General features: G+C 37.6%; 1 protein-coding gene and 1 pseudogene across 1 annotated transcript in view; one reads left to right on the top strand and one right to left on the bottom strand.

The window, feature by feature from the left end:
• The window catches only part of LOC112666858 (SREBF chaperone), a 67,116-nt gene that overhangs the window by 47,291 nt on the left and 3,352 nt on the right, over positions 1–16,473 (bottom strand). The window lies entirely within an intron of this gene.
• Positions 10,864–10,961, top strand: LOC112667011 (U6 spliceosomal RNA; annotated as a pseudogene).

Here is a 16,473-nt window from a genome sequence, read left to right as displayed (position 1 = left end):
GCCACACTTGCCTCAGTCCCAATCTGGGGAGAGGAAGGCACCCTCCCCTGGAAGACTGGCCCAAACTCCTGCCCATACCGTGTCTCCCAATCCAGAAGCTTTTTGTTTTTTAATATTTTATTTACTTATTTGACAGAGCAGGTTAACATATGAACACACACAGGAAGGGGGAGAAGAGGAAGAAGTAGGCTCCCCATTGAGTAGGGAGCCCAATGCAGGGCTCGATCCCAGGACGCTGGGATCATGACCTGAGGCAAAGGAAGACTCAAGCAACTAAGCCACCTAGGTACACTCCAACCAAAGAGTTTTGTGAGGCCTCAGTTCCAGTGGCAGCAGCAACAGGTCTCATTTCACAAGCAGGCCAGAGCACACCAAGTCAAAACATGCCACACTCAGGCCAGGGACCAAACACTACCCCACAACAGGCAAAGAAAGCCTAAGCAGACAACTGTCCTGAAGGATTAAGTGGCCAGAATACAAGAGTAAAGCACATACAGCTCACACTGGAGACAGTCCCAAAAGTACCATGCCCTGGAATCAGGGGACTACATGATCTCTTCTTCATAAAGCCATTACCCTCAAAAACAGGAGATGTTCCTGACTTCCCAACACAGAGAAACAGGCACAAAGACTTAGACAAAATGAGAAAACAGAGGAATTTGTCTTAGATGAAAAAAGAAGACAAGATCACGATCAGAGACCTGAGTGAAACAGATATAAGTAACATGCCTGATGCAGAATTTAAAGCAATTATCAAAAAATAAATAAATAAAGCAATTATCATGGGGCACCTAGCTGGGTCAGTTGGTAGAGCACACCATGCTTGATCTCAGTGCCATTAGTTCAAGCCCCATACTGGGTGTAAAACTTACTTAAAAAACAAAACAAAACAAAACAAAACCTAAAGCAATGATCATAAGATCACTGGACTTAAGAGCAGAGGGCATCAGTAAAACCATTAACACAGTGCTAGGGAATAACATAGCAGAGATAAAGGGCTCAATAAACACAATGAGAAACACACCTGATGGAATGAACAGCAGGCTGCAAGAAGCAGGGAAACAAAGTAATGACTTAGAAGACAGAATAATGGAAAGTAATCAAGCTTAACAAAACAGAGAAAAAAGAATTACGCAAAATAAGAACAGACTTAGGAAACTCAGTGACTCCATCAATAACATCTGTATTACAGGAGTCCCAGAAAAAGGAGAGAAAAGGGGGCAGAGAATTTATATGAAGAAATAATAGCTGAAAATGTCACTAATCTGGAAAGAAAACAAACATCCAGATCCAAGAGAAACAGAGAACCCCTCAACAAAATCAACAAAAGCAGATTCACATCAACACATATTGTAATTAAAATGGCAAAATAGGGATGCCTGGGTGGCTCAGTGGTTGAGCATCTGCCTTTGGCTCAGGGCGTGACCCCCAAGTCCCGGGATCAAGTCCCACATTGGCCTTCCTGCATGGAGCCTGGTTCTCCCTCTGCCTATGTCTCTGCCTCTCTCTCTCTGTGTCTATCATGAATAAATAAAATCTTTAATAAATAAACAAATAATGAAATGGCAAAATACAGTGGTAAAGAAAAATTATTAAAAGCAGCAAGACAAAAGAAGACAGTTACATACAGAAGAAACACCATAAGCCTATCAGTGGATTTTTCATCAGAAATTTTCTAAGCCAAACAAAAAAAAAAAAAGAAATTTTCCAAGCCAAAAAAAAAACAAAAAACAAAAAACAAAAAGAAAACAAAACAAAAAAACAAAAAAACAAAAAACAAAAAAAAGAAATTTTCCAAGCCAGAAAGGAGTGGCAAGATTCACTCAAAGTGCTGAATGTGGAGCACCTGGGTGGCTCAGTGGTTGAGCATCTGCCTTTGGCTCAGGTCATGATCCTGGGATCGAGTCCCGCATCAGGCTCCCCATGGGGAACCTGCTTCTCCCTCTGCCAATGTCTCTGCCTCTCTCTGTGTGTCTATCATAAATAAATCAATTAATTAAAAAGCCTTAAAAAAAGTGCTGAATGGGAAAAACCTGCAGCCAATAACAATCTGTCCAGGAAGGTTATCATTTAGAAGAGAAGGAGAAATAAAGAGTTTCCTATACAAACAAAAACTAAAGGAGTTCATGACCACTAAACTAGCCCTGCAAGAAATATTAAAGAGGACTCTTTGAATAGAAAGAAAAGACCAAAAACAACAGCATGAAGGTAGGAACTACAAAACCAATAAAAAGAAATATTTCTGTAAAAAAAAAAAAAAAGTTAAGGAACACAAAATAAAAGGATGTAAAATATGACATTATATACCTAAAACATGGGGAGGTGTAAAGAATGGGTTCAAACTTAAATGACCATCAACTTAATATAAACTGTTAAATTCAGAAAATATACACAAACTTAATGGTAACCACAAAAAAAAAAAAATAATAATAATAATAATAATAATAATAAACATGAAAAGAGCCTTTTCCCTGTCAGAACAACACAAGGATGTCCACTCTCACCACTTTTATTCAACAGTATTAAGTCGTAGTCATAACAGACAACAAAAAATAATAAAAAGCATCCAAATCATCAAAGAAGTCAAACTTTCACTATTTCTAGATAACATGATACTATATAGAGAAAACCCAAATGACCACAACCCAAAACTGCTAAAACTAATAAATGAATTCAGTAAAGTTGCAGGATACAAATTCAATTTACAGAAATCTGTTGCACTTCTATACACCAGTAATAATAAAGCAGCAGAAAGAGAAATTAAGAAAACAATCCCATTTATAATTGCACCGAAAATAGTACGATACCTAGGAATAAACCTAATCAAAATGGTGAAAGACCTGTACTCTAAGAACTGTAAAACACCAAGGAAATTGAAGATGACACAAAGAAATGAAAAAACATTCTATGCTCATGGATTGGAAAAAATATTGTTAAAGTGTCTAAACTACCCAAAGCAATCTACACATTTAATGTAATCCTATCAAAATACCAACAGCATTTTTCACAGAGCTATTAACAAACAATCCTAAAATTCGTATGGAGGGATGCTTGGGTGGCTCAGTGGTTGAGTGTCTGCCTTCGGCCCGGGGCATGACCTCGGGGCCCCGGAATCGAGTCCCACATGGGGCTCCCTGCTCCTCCCTCTGCCTGTGTCTCTGACTCTCTTTGTGTGTCTCCCATGAATAAATAAATAAAATCTAAAAAAAAATTCATATGGAAATACAAAAGACCCCAAATAGCCAAAGCAATCTTAAAAATGAAAAGCAAATCTGGAGACATCACAATTCCAGATTTCAGATATATCACAAAGCTGTAGTAATCAAAATTTGTATGGTACTGGCACAAAAACAAACACATAGATCAATGGAACAGAATAGAAAAATTCAGAAATAAAACCACAATTATATGGTCACTTAATTGTTGATAAAGCAGGAAAGGATATCCAATGGGGGAAAAGAACAGTCTCTTCAACAAATTGGTGTGAAACTGGACAGCTACATGCAAAAGAATGAAACTGGACCACTTTCTTATACCATACAGAAAAATATATTAAAAATTAATTAAAGGCCTACATGTGAGACCTAAAACCATAAAAATCCTAGAAAAGAGCACAGGCAATAATAACTTCTCTGATATCAGCTATAGCGATCTCTTTCTAGATAGGTCCCCTGAGGCAAGGGAAACAAAAGCAAAACTATAAACTACTGAGAAGACATCAAAATAAAAAGCTTCTACAAGTAAAGGAAACAATCAATAAAATAAACAGCAACCTAAAGAATGGGAAAAGATATTTGCAAATAACATATCCTTTAAAGGGTTAGGGTTAGTATCCAAAATATATTTACTTATAAAACGATGAGATGCCTGGTGTCTCAGTGGTTGAGCATCTGCCTTTGGCTCAGATCATGATCCTGGGGTCCTAAGACTGAGTCCCACCTCAGGCTCCCCCCCATGGGGAACCTGCCTTTTTTTTTTTTTTTAAAGATTTTATTTTATTTACTTATTCATGAGACACACAGAGAGAGAAGTAGAGACAAAGGCAGAGGGAGAAGCAGGCTCCATGTAGGGAGCCCAATATGGGACTCGGGCTAAAATCTTTAAAACAAACAAAAAGGAACTTATAAAACCCAACACCCAAAAAACAATCCAATTTAAAAATGGGCAAGAGACATGAACAGACATTTCTCCAAAGAAGAAGATGGCCAACAGACACATGAAATGATACTCAACATCACTCACTCTCAGGGAAATGCAAATCAAAAATACAATGAGATACCACCTCACACCTGTCGGAATAGCTAAACTAAAACACACACACAAAAAAACAGGTGTTGGTGAGTATGTGGAGAAAAAGGAAGCCTTGTGTACTGTTTGTGGGAATGCAAACTGGTGCAGCCACTGTGGAAAACAGTATGGCGGTTCCTCAAAAATTTTAAAATCGAACTACTCGATGATCCAGCAATCACTCTATGGAGTATTTACCCAAAAATTACAAAAACATTAATTCAAAGGAATACATATACCTCTATTTTTATAGCAACATTATTTATAATTGCCAAGATGTGAAAGCAGCCCAAGTGTCTACTGAAAGATGAATGGATAAAGATGATGTGGTATATACATGCAATGTGAAACTATTCAGTCATAAAAAAAGAATTGCCATTTGCAATAACATGGATGGAGCTAGAGAGTATAATGCTAAGTGAAATAAGTCTGAGAAAGACAAATACCATAAGATGTCACTCAAAGGTGGAATTTAAAAGGAGCAAAGGAGTAAAAAAGAGAGAGACAAACCAAGAAACAGACTCTTAACTATAGAGGACAAACTGATGGTTACTAGAGGGGAGAGGTTGGGGGAATGGATGATACAGGTGATGTGGATTAAGGAGTACACTTGTCATGATGACTACTGAGTGATTCAAATAAATACTTAAAACAAAAACCGCACAAAGTGTTGCAAGAAAAACACTGCCAACCAAGAATACATTACCCAGCAAAGTTGTCCTTCAGAAATGAAGGAGAGATAAAGACTTTTGTGGATAAACAAAAGCTTTGAGTTCATCACCACTAGACCTGCTTTATAAGAAATGCTGAAAGGAGTTCTTCAAGCTGACATGAAAGGACAATAATTAGTACTGTGAAAATATACACTGGGTAAAGCCCAAGTATACAGTCAAATTCAGAATACTCTAATACTGTAATATGGTGTGTTAATTACTTAACTCTAGTATAAAGGTTAAGAGACAAAACTACTAAAAATAACTACAGCTACAATAATTTAATAGCTACAAAGAAAACATAAAAATAGTCAAAAGGTACATGAAAAGGTGCTCAATATCCCTAATCATCAGGGAAATGAGATCAAAACTACCTCACACCTGCTGGGATGGCTTTTATTTAAAAAGACAAAAATAAATAAATAAATAAATAAAAAGACAACACGGGGGCACCTGGGTGGCTCAGTTGGTGAAGTGTCCTTGGTTTCAGCTCAGGTCATGATCCCAAGGTTGTGAGCCCCATGCTGGGCTCATACACTGGACATAGAGCCCACTTTAAAATAAAATAAAAAGATAAAAAGACAACAGATAACACGTGTCAGGAAAGATGTGGAGAAAAGAGAATCCTTGTACACTGTTGGTAGAAATGTAAATTGGTATGGTCATTATGGAAAACAGTATTAAAGTTCCTCAAAAACTTAAAAACCAAACTATCTTATAATCTAGCAATCCTACTTCTGGGTATATATCCAAAGGAAACAAAATCATTATATTGAAGAGTTATGTGCATCCCCATGTTCATGAGCATTATTCACAATAGCCAAGATACAAAAACAATTGTCTTTGAACAGATAAATGGATAAAGATGATGCGGTGTATATATACAGTGGAATACTATTCAGCCATAAGAAGGAAATCCTGCCGTTTACAGTATATACACCTACATATAGATAGATACAGACTTCATATATCCTTCTCAACCCCAAAGCCAAAATCAAGCCAATTGAGAACACATTAGAATAATTCCCATCAGGGATCCCTGGGTGGCACAGCGGTTTGGTGCCTGCCTTTGGCCCAGGGCGCGATCCTGGAGACCCGGGATCGAATCCCACATCGGGCTCCCGGTGCATGGAGCCTGTTTCTCCCTCTGCCTGTGTCTCTGCCTCTTTCTCTCTCTCTGTGTGACTATCATAAATAAATAAAAAAAAAAAAAAAGAAAAAAAGAATAATTCCCATCAAAGTAAAAGGCAAAACAAGCCTACGCATTTCACCATCACCATTTACTACTGTCATGGACGTATTAGTGATCACAATTAGGTGACAGAAAGACAACAGAGGTATGCAACTGGAAAAGAAAAAGTAAATGACCATTATTTGTAGATGACAATATTATATACCTAGAGAATCAACTAAAAACCTTTACTGTTTTACAATCAGATATGGTAGTGAAAACTAATATATAGAAATCCATGCCTTCACATACATCATCAATAGGTGGAAGATAAAATGCTTCAACACTAAAAATAAAACAAAAGACCTGAGAATAAACTTAACAAGAAATGCCAAGAAATCTCTCAAAGAGATTTCATTGGGATGAAAGAAGGCTCAAGCAAAGAGGAGAGCATACAATCTTAGTGGGGAAGACTCATCACCTAAATATCACTCTTCCTACATTAATCTAAAAATGGAATGCAGCATCAATAAAACAGGATTTTTTTTAAACAGGTAAATTTATCTTAAGGTTCATATAGAAAAACAAACAGGGCAGCCCTGGTGGCGCAGCGGTTTGGCGCTGCCTGCAGCCCAGGGTGTGATCCTGGAGACCCAGGATCGAGTCCCATGTCGGGCTCCCTGTGTGGAGCCTGCTTCTCCCTCTGCCTGTGTCTCTGCCTCTCTCTCTCTCTCTGTCTCTATGAATAAATACATAAATAAAATATTAAAAAAAAAAAAGAAAAACACACATAGCCAGGAAAGTTCTAAAATTAAAGGTAATGAATGATAATTAACTTTACCAAATATCAAAACATGATCTAAAGCCAGAGAGAAACAACGTATACCCAAACATAAATACACAGAAAAATGTATAGAACAGAAAGTCCAGAAATAGACCCAAATGTATATGATACGTGGCAAAATATATCACATTTAGTAAAGAACATTTGAACAAGTGGGAGGAAAGATGAATTGCTCATTACAAGGTGTCCCAGCAAATGTGTGGCCATTTGGGAAAAATTAATTTGGACCTACACTTCTTACCAAAATAAATCCCAAATGGATGAATATAAAGGTGAATAATTAAAATTTAAAAGCACTTTAAGAAACCACAGGATAATTTTTCATATTCTTCTACTAGGGAAGATCTGTCTAGGTATGATAAAGAATCCAGAACATGACCCAATAAAGAATCTTTTTTTTTTCCAATGACATCCTAAATAAAGAGAAATAACAATCTGAAAAAATACAACTGCAATTTATATCACCAACAAAGTGCTACGTTTCTTCATATATAAACAATTTTTACAAATTCAATGTTAAAAACACCAAAGCCTCATAGAAAAATGGGCAAAGAAAATGGAAATGCTTCTTCAACCTTATAGCAACAGGAGAGCTACAAATTAAAAGAATATAAGTGTTCACTCTATTACTCTTTTAATTTTTCTACAGGGCAAACTAAGTTTTGGAAGAAAAATACACACAAAGAAATACTTTTTTTTTACCTGTCAGAGTTCAAACTGTATACTATCACAGTATTGGTGAGGCTGTGGATATACAGTCACTGCCACATACAGTTAAGGAGCATACATGGACAAAGCCTATTTGGAGGTTTATCTTTTGTATTACAAAAGTACATACTCACCAACCCAGCAGTCCTGCCTCTGGTAAGTGACCAGACAGATGTACTTGCCTATGCATCAAATGATGCATATAGAAGGTTACTGAGTGTTTCTGCACTAGCAAAATTTACAACACCTTATATTTCCATCAGTAGTGCTTTTTCTAAATAAAGGTACATCCTGACAATGGAATATTATCCAGTTGTGAAAGACAATGAGAAAGCGCTTATGTATGGATAATGAACTATCACAAACAGAGAAAAAAGCAAAGGATATAGTGTGCTACTTTCACGTAAAAGAAAAGAGCTCTCTTGTGTGTTTGTATTATGCAAAGAACACCTGTGAACAGATACTTGAGAACTGGTAACACTGGCTGCCTCTGGGGAGAGGATGCGGTAGCCAGGGACAAGATGGAAGGAAACTTTCCTGTGTATACTCTGTTGTTCCCTTTTAATTCTATGCCATGTGAATCTATTACTGCACTGAAAAGCCAAAATTAAAAATAATGAACGCTTCCCTGTGGAAGCAATAGCCTTCTTCTCTGAGCTTCTGTAACTGTGTATTTCAATCATGCCTGTGTTCATTCAGACTCTTTCGGCCTCCTCTGATTGATTGTGGTTTCTTTGAGGAAAAGGTCACTTGAATCACCTTTGTATTCCCTAGAGCACCCAGCACCTCCTTTGGTGCCAAGTGGAAAGTAACTGCTGGTCTGTTCACTGTACTAAACTAGTCCACTAGTGCAAATAGTTCATCCTTGGAGGAAAGAAGATTTTTCTGAAAGTTGTTTTGTAAAATGGACCAATATTATAACAGGAAATTCTGCTTCTGTGAGCATCAAAATTAGCCAAATAAGCCAGAAGTATGCTCAGCAGAACAAGTTAAAAGTACTGAATAGAGGGATGCCTGGGTGGCTCAGTGGTTGGGCGCCTGCCTGCGGCTCAGGTCATGATCCCGAGATTGAGTCCCACATCCAGCTTTCTTAAGGAGCCTGCTTCTCCCTCTGCCTATATCTCTGCCCCTCTCTCTCAGTCTGTGTCTCTCATGAATCAATAAATAAAATCTTAAAAAAAAAGTACTGAAAAGAGAAAGAAGTTTCAGTTCATGATTGAAAGCTGATTCCAGAGAATGTGAAGCCTGAAAACACATATATTCAAGAGAATGATTACTGCCACATTTAGAATAACCTTTCAGATGACACAGCAAAACCCAGATTGAAGGGAAGACAAAATTATATTAACTGGTTGTAATGACCATCACAGATAATCACGTACATGATGCCAACCCTCTTTACAATTGAACATCAACAAATATATTAAATATTTTCTTCCAGAATGCCAGCTACCTACATTCTTATTCCCTCTTGACCTGGTTAGGAATGACTAACAAAGAGACTGAACTGACCCCTGCTAAGAATATGGGCAAAGAATTTTTTTTTTTTTTTTTTTTTAAGAATTTGTTTTAAAGCTAGAAACAGGGGCACCTGGGTGGCTCATCAGTTAAGCATCCAACTCTCTATTTCAGCTCAGGTTATGAGGGAAAGAACTGCAAAGAGAGCCAAAAGGTGAAGTTCACCTGTAGCTCTTCTCCTTGACACAATCTTGTCAACAAACGGTGCTGGGAAAACTGAACAGCCACTATGCAAGAGTTAAGTTGGACCCTTACATCACATACAAAAATGTGAAATGCATCAAAGACCTAATCAAAGAGCAAAAACTATAAAACTCTTGAAAGAAAGTAGAGTAAAAGTTTTATGACATTGGATTTGGCAGGATTTCTTGGATATGACATCAAAAGCATAGGTCAAAAAAAAAAACTGACCTCAAAAATTAATATTTTTTTGTGCAAAACAAAGGAAACCATCAACTGAGTGAAAAGACAACCCAGAGAATGGGAAAAAGTATTTGCAAATCACATCTAATAAGCAATGAATATCCAGAATGTATAAAGAACTTTTATAAGTTGGCAACAAAAAAACAAACAACCCTATTCAAAACTGGGCAAAGGATTTGAACAGGCATTTCTCTAGATATACAGATGGCCAATAGGCAGATGAAAAAATGCCCAACATCACTAATCATTAGGGAAATGAAAATTAAAGCCATAAGAAGATACCACTTCACATCTATGATGGCTCTTATTAAAAAATAATTTATTTTTTTAATTTTTTTTAAATTTATTTATGATAGTCACACACACAGAGAGAGAGAGAGAGAGAGAGAGAGAGAGAGGCAGAGACATAGGCAGAGGGAGAAGCAGGCTCCATGCACCGGGAGCCCGACGTGGGAATCGATCCCGGGTCTCCAGGATCGCGTCCTGGGCCAAAGGCAGGCACCAAATGGCTGCGCCACCCAGGGATCCCTAAAAAATAATTTAAAAAATGCAAATAGGAAATGAGTGTTGGTAAGGATGTGGAGCAACTGGGAACTCTTGTACATAGACTATGTAGACTATGAAATGGGGCAGCTGCTGTGGGAAACAGTTTGGCAGCTCCTCAAAAAGTGAAACACAGAATTACCAAATGGTCCAACAATTCCTCCCCTGGGTACATATCCATAGAACTGAAAGTAGGGATTTGAACAGATATCCATACGTTCATGTTTATAACAGCCTTAGTCATAATAGGCAAGAGGTAGAAACACCCAAAATGTTCAGTGACAGATGAAAAGATAAATAAAATGTAAATAGACTTACAATAGAATATTATTTGGCCTGAAAAAGGAATGAATTCTGATACATGCTTCAACATGACCACTGAAAACACTATGTTAAGTGAAATAAGTGACATACAAAAGGACAAATACAACATGATTCCACTCATGTGAGGGACCTAGAATGGGCAAAAGCAGAGACAGAAAGAAAAATAGTGGTTGCTAGGGCCTAGGGTGAGGGGAGAATCAAAACTTGTTTAATGAGTAGAGTTTCTGTTTGGAATAATGAAAAAGTTCTAGAAATAGACAGTGGTGCTGGTTGTACAACATTGTGAATACATCTGATGCCAATGAATGGTACACCTAAAAATGGTTAAAATGGTGCTCACTTAAGGAGCACATATAGTAATATATGAACAATACATCCTTGGCCCCTGTGCAAGGATGACACACAAATTTGTGAAGCATTCCATATATTTTTTTTAATTGTTAAAATGGTAAATTTGTTATGTATGTTTTAACACACACACACACACACACACACACATAAAACCCTCAAATAACTTAGAAAGAAAAAAAAGGGCAGCCTGGGTGGCTCAGAGGTTTAGCACCGCCTTCAGCCCAGGGCATAACCCTGGAGACCCCGGATCGAGTACCATGTCAGGCTCCCTGCATGGAGCCTACTTCTCCCTCTGCCTATGTCTCTGCCTCTCTCTCTCTCTCTCTCTCTGTGTGTCTCTCATGAATAAATAAATAAAATAAAAACATAAAAAAAGGAAGAGAGAATACAGATGAAGCAAGAATGCCCTGAGTTGAGTAAATGACAGATATAACTAAGTGACAGGCACACAAAGGCTCATGCTTTCTGCTTTTGTATATATCTGAATTTTACCATAATGAACATTAATAAACAAAGTCCTTCAGAATGAATTCTTACAAAACCTTTTAAGAATTTATCCTCTTACAAAATTTAGCAAGATTGAATATGTAAGGTTCAAAGATCTGGGGTACTTGGCTGGCTCAGCTGGAAGAGCATGTGATTCTTAATCTGAGGGTTCTGTTGTGAGTTTGAGCCCCACACTGGGTATAGAGATTATTTAAAATTTTTTTTAAAAAAGGGGCAGCCTAGGTGGCTCAGCGGTTTAGCACCGCCTTCAGCCCAGGGCCTGATCCTGGAGAGCCAGGATCGAGTCCCACTTGGGGCTCCCTGCATGGAGCCTGCTTCTCCTTCTGCCTGTCTCTCTCTCTCTCTCTCTCACTGTCTCTCATGAATAAATAAATAAAATCTTTAAAAAAATTTTAATGGTTAAGAAAATGTTCAAAGACCTAAACTTAAGACCAAAAACTATAAAATTCTTAAAAGAAAACAGGGGGAGCCTGGGTGGCTTAGTTGGTTAGGCATCTGCCTTTGGCTGGGGTCCGGGGACCCTGGGATCAAGTCCCACATCAGGCTCCCTGCTCAGTGGGGAGCCTGCTTTTTCCCTCTGCCCCTCCCCGCTGCTTGTGATCTCTCTCATGCTTTTTCTTTCAAATAAATAAAATCTTAAAAAAAAAAAAAAAAGAAAGAAAGAAGGGATCCCTGGGTGGCGCGGCGGTTTAGCGCCTGCCTTTGGCTCAGGGCATGATCCTGGAGACCCAGGATCGAATCCCACGTCGGGCTCCCGGTGCATGGAGCCTGCTTCTCCCTCTGCCTGTGTCTCTGCCTCTCTCTCTCTCTCTTTCTGTGTAACTATCATAAATAAATAAAAATTAAAAAAAAAAAAAGAGTGGGTTCATGAGATCCCAAATGTTTAAAAAAAAAAAAAAAAGAAAGAAAGAAAGACCAGCCCTGGTGGCGCAGCAGTTTAGCACTGCCTTCGGCCCGGGGTGTGATCCTGGAGACCCGGGATCGAGTCCCACCCACATCGGGCTCCCTGCGTGGAGCCTGCTTCTTCCTCTGCCTGTGTCTCTGCTCCTCTCTCTCTCTGTCTCTATGAATAAATAAATTAAAAATATTTTTTAAAAAAATTCTATAAAAAAAAAAGAAGAAAGAAAGAAAAGAAAACACAGGGCAGGGGGCGCTTGCCTGGCTCAGTAGGAATAGCATGTGAGTCTTGATCATGAGCAGGGTCATGAGTTCAAGCCCTACACTGGGTGCAGAAATTACTTAAAAAAAAAAAAAAAATAGGGCAGGGCAATCCCGGTGGCTCAGTGGTTTAGCGCCGCCTACAGCCTAGGGTGTGATCCTGGAGACCCAGGATCAAGTCCCACATCAGGCTCCCTGTATGGAGCCTGCTTCTCCCTCTGCCTGTGTCTCTGCCTCTCTCTCTCTCTCACTGTGTATTTCATGAATGAATGAATGAATATTTTTAAAAAAAGAAAAAAACAAACTGGTTTCATAAAAAATTTTAAATTGTGTGCATCAAAAGATATAATCAACAGAATAAAAAGGCAGCACACAGAAAATATTTACAAATCAGGTATCTGATAAAGAGACTACTATCCAGCATACATAGAGAACTCCTAAAACTCAACAACAACAAAAAACAATCTGATGTAAAACTGGGCAAAAAACTTGAATAAACATTTCTCCAAAGATATACCAATGGCTAATAAGCACATGAAAAGATGCTCAATATCACTGACCATTAGGGAAATGCAAATCAAAACTACAATGAGATACCACCCCACACCCACTAGGATGGTTACCATCCAAAAACAAAATAAAAACAAAACAGAAAATAACAAGTATTGGCAAGGTAGTGGAGAAATTGGAACCCTTGTGCATTGCCAGTGAGAATGTAAAATGGTACAGCCACTGTGGAAAGCAGTATGGTGGTGCTTCAAAAAATTAATCATAGAATTACTATATAATCAATTGCACTTATGTATGTATCCAAAACAGGAACTTGAACAAATATTCATACACCTATGTCCATAGCAGCATTATTCACAATAGCCAAAAGGTAGAAACAACCCAAATGTCCACCAATGGATAGATAAATGAATAAACATAATGCAATACATAAATTCCACGGACTATTGTTCAGCTTTAAAATGGAAGTAAATGCTAAATCATGCTATGATACAGATTAACCATGAGGACATCATGCTAAATGAAACACGCCAGTCACAAAAAGACGAATACTGTATGATTCCACTCACATGAGGTACTTAGTGTAGACAAAAACATAGAGACAGGAAGTAGAATGGTGGTTGCCAGGGGCTAAGGGAAGGAGGGGATAGGGAGTTAGTGTTTAATGGGTAAGGAGTTTCAGTGTTGCAAGATGAAAAGAGAAATAGAGAAGAATGGGAATGACAGCTGCACATTATGAATGTATTTAATACCACTCAACTGTACACTTAAAATGATTAAGATGGTAAGTTTTATGTATATTTACCACAGCAGAAAAATTAAACAACAATAACAAAGAATGAGTACACAGGAAGGGATGGGGGAAGACAGGGGGAGGAGAGATTCAAGTGTATCAGAAAAAAAGGAAATAGGAGGGAACAAATATTTGGCTACAATATAATCACAGTAACATTCAGAACAGGGATGAAATGTGTTATATATTTTATGGTATAATCTGAAAAAGCAAAATAACTAGCCATTAAACAGAATATTAGTAATCTTAACACAGAAAGCACAAGTCATAGAATTCTGAATACAAACCTGACTCTGAGCTCCCTAACAGTCAACACAAAGAGGGAAACATTATTGACATAGTTCATGTTATACGTTAGACAAAATCAAACCAGTGGCTTAGAAGAGGCACAGTCAGTTTTAAATTGTGTGCATCAAAAGATACAATCAACAGAATAAAAAGGCAGCACACAGAAAATTATTTACAAATCAGGTATCTGATAAAGAGACTACTATCCAGCATACATAGAGAACTCTTAAAACTCAACAGCAACAAAAAACAATCTGATGTAAAACTGGGCAAAAAAAAGGAAATAGGGAACTTCACTTTCTTCACTCCAGGCACTGAACGTGAAGAAATTTCTAATTGGCCTCACAGACTTTCTTGGGGACTTCTCACATAGATCTCAATGCAAGCTGATGGGGCCATACAAAGTCAGTTTATCAAAAAGCTGGAAAAGGGGCCAGAATTATGTTGCTTCCTAATGATCTGACTTCACCCAAAGACAAAATATGGCTTGCAATGTGTGCATTAAAAGACCTTCCAGCACAGTCTGATGAATGTGCTTTCTCACAGATGGAACTTAGGATTGGCATTTGGGAAGTGAAGAATTCAAGATTACCCTTCTTCTCTGACAAGAATATGATATGCAACATTCCATGTTGTTTGCTAAAGGCAGGTCTTGATGTTTCCAGTAGTCACTGTGGCAGGGAGGACAAATTAGAATGCATGTCCAAACCCAACCAGGGCTCAGACTAGAAAGAAGGGACCTTCATGGAGATGAGGTGGCATCAACAAGAGCTGGTATGGAAGAAGGGCTGGGCAGGCCAGCTTGGGGAAGATCATGAAAGCAAGGGTATATGGAAGACTGTTGAAGAGAACCACAACTGAAGACTTGCTGAGTAATAGTATAGTCTTCTGAAAGGTACAACTCACAGCCAAACACAACAAGCTGTTCAAAGGATCAAGTTATTGGGAAATATTAAAAAAAAAGAGATTTAAATTAAAAAAAAAATGTTGTAGAATAGTGTCTCTGTTCACACACAACAGAAAATAGACACAAAACAGTACCATCCCATTATAAAGAGAGAATGCTTGAGAACAAGAGAATGAGCAACAATGAAGCCTACTAGTGGTCACCACTGGGATTACAGACAAAAACTGCACATGCACACCTGCCTATTTGTTGTTCCTCAAAAATCATTATTAAAAAAAAAAATACTTCTAGCTTTTCAAGAAATTTATATAGTGTTACAGTAAAAAATATATAGCAATATAATTGTGAATGAAATCTCATTTATGACATCATCTAAAAATAAGAACTGTCTAAAAACAAGAGCCAGTTATGTACTTGGCAAAACTATACTATACAACTGACTGATGCTGATGGGAATCAGCGTGAAATACGTAAGCCCTGGCATCATGCTTTGGTTTTAGGTGCACTTGTACAGAGCCATGGCTCTCAAAGTATAGATCCATAGACCAGCAGCAGCAGCACCTGATAACTTGTCCGAAATTCAAATTCCAAGGCCTATCTCTAACCTACAGAGTGAGACTCTAGTGAAGTGGGATTAAAATGAGCCCTCCAGGTGATGCTGATTCACACTAAAGTCTGAGAACTTTCATACTTTCATTCATACTGAGAAAGTATGAATAAGGTCTCACCTATCTAGCTAAGGGAATATATTTCTTGCTCAAATCCCTTTCTGTTATTTTAACCTCAACTCCTGAACAAACACTAATCTATTCAATTGTGAAATAAGCTGGAAGATAATTTAAAGATGTTTTTTACATTAGGTAGAATTCTGGAATTGCTTGTTTTGATATAATGTACCAACCACTGCAGTGGAGTGACCTGAAGAAAGCCAAACCTAGTTTGTAAGAAGTGGTAAAGAATCAACATATTTGGAATTTCAATATATCTAATTATATCTAAATATCATCTAAGATTTGCAAATACTCTAAAGTTGGCGAACAGCACAAATACTACTATTACAACTGCCACATTTACATTAACTATTTTAGTTTCTCTTACTTCTGAAATTAACAGGTTCAAAATATAAGCGGTTCAACAAAACTTTAATTTCTAAAGGGCTATATCAGTCACTATAGCTTCAAACTTAAGATTGCTGCTACATATGAGACATAAAGACCATAAAAATACCAGATCCTCTTTCATAAAATCATGACTGCAATTTTATTTTATTTTTTTATTTATTTATTTTTTTTATGACTGCAATTTTAAAGTAACTTATAATTGGTTATTTTTGTTTGTTTTTTAAAGATTTTATTTATTCATGAGAGACACAGAGAGAGGAAGAGACATAGAGGGAGAAGCAGGCTCAATGTGGGACTCAATCCCAGC

The sequence above is a fragment of the Canis lupus genome, chromosome 20 (assembly GCF_003254725.2).
Source record: "Canis lupus dingo isolate Sandy chromosome 20, ASM325472v2, whole genome shotgun sequence".
Lineage (NCBI taxonomy): Eukaryota > Metazoa > Chordata > Mammalia > Carnivora > Canidae > Canis > Canis lupus.
The sequence above is the reverse complement of the archived record's forward strand: the minus strand, read 5'-3'. Positions and strand labels throughout refer to the sequence as shown.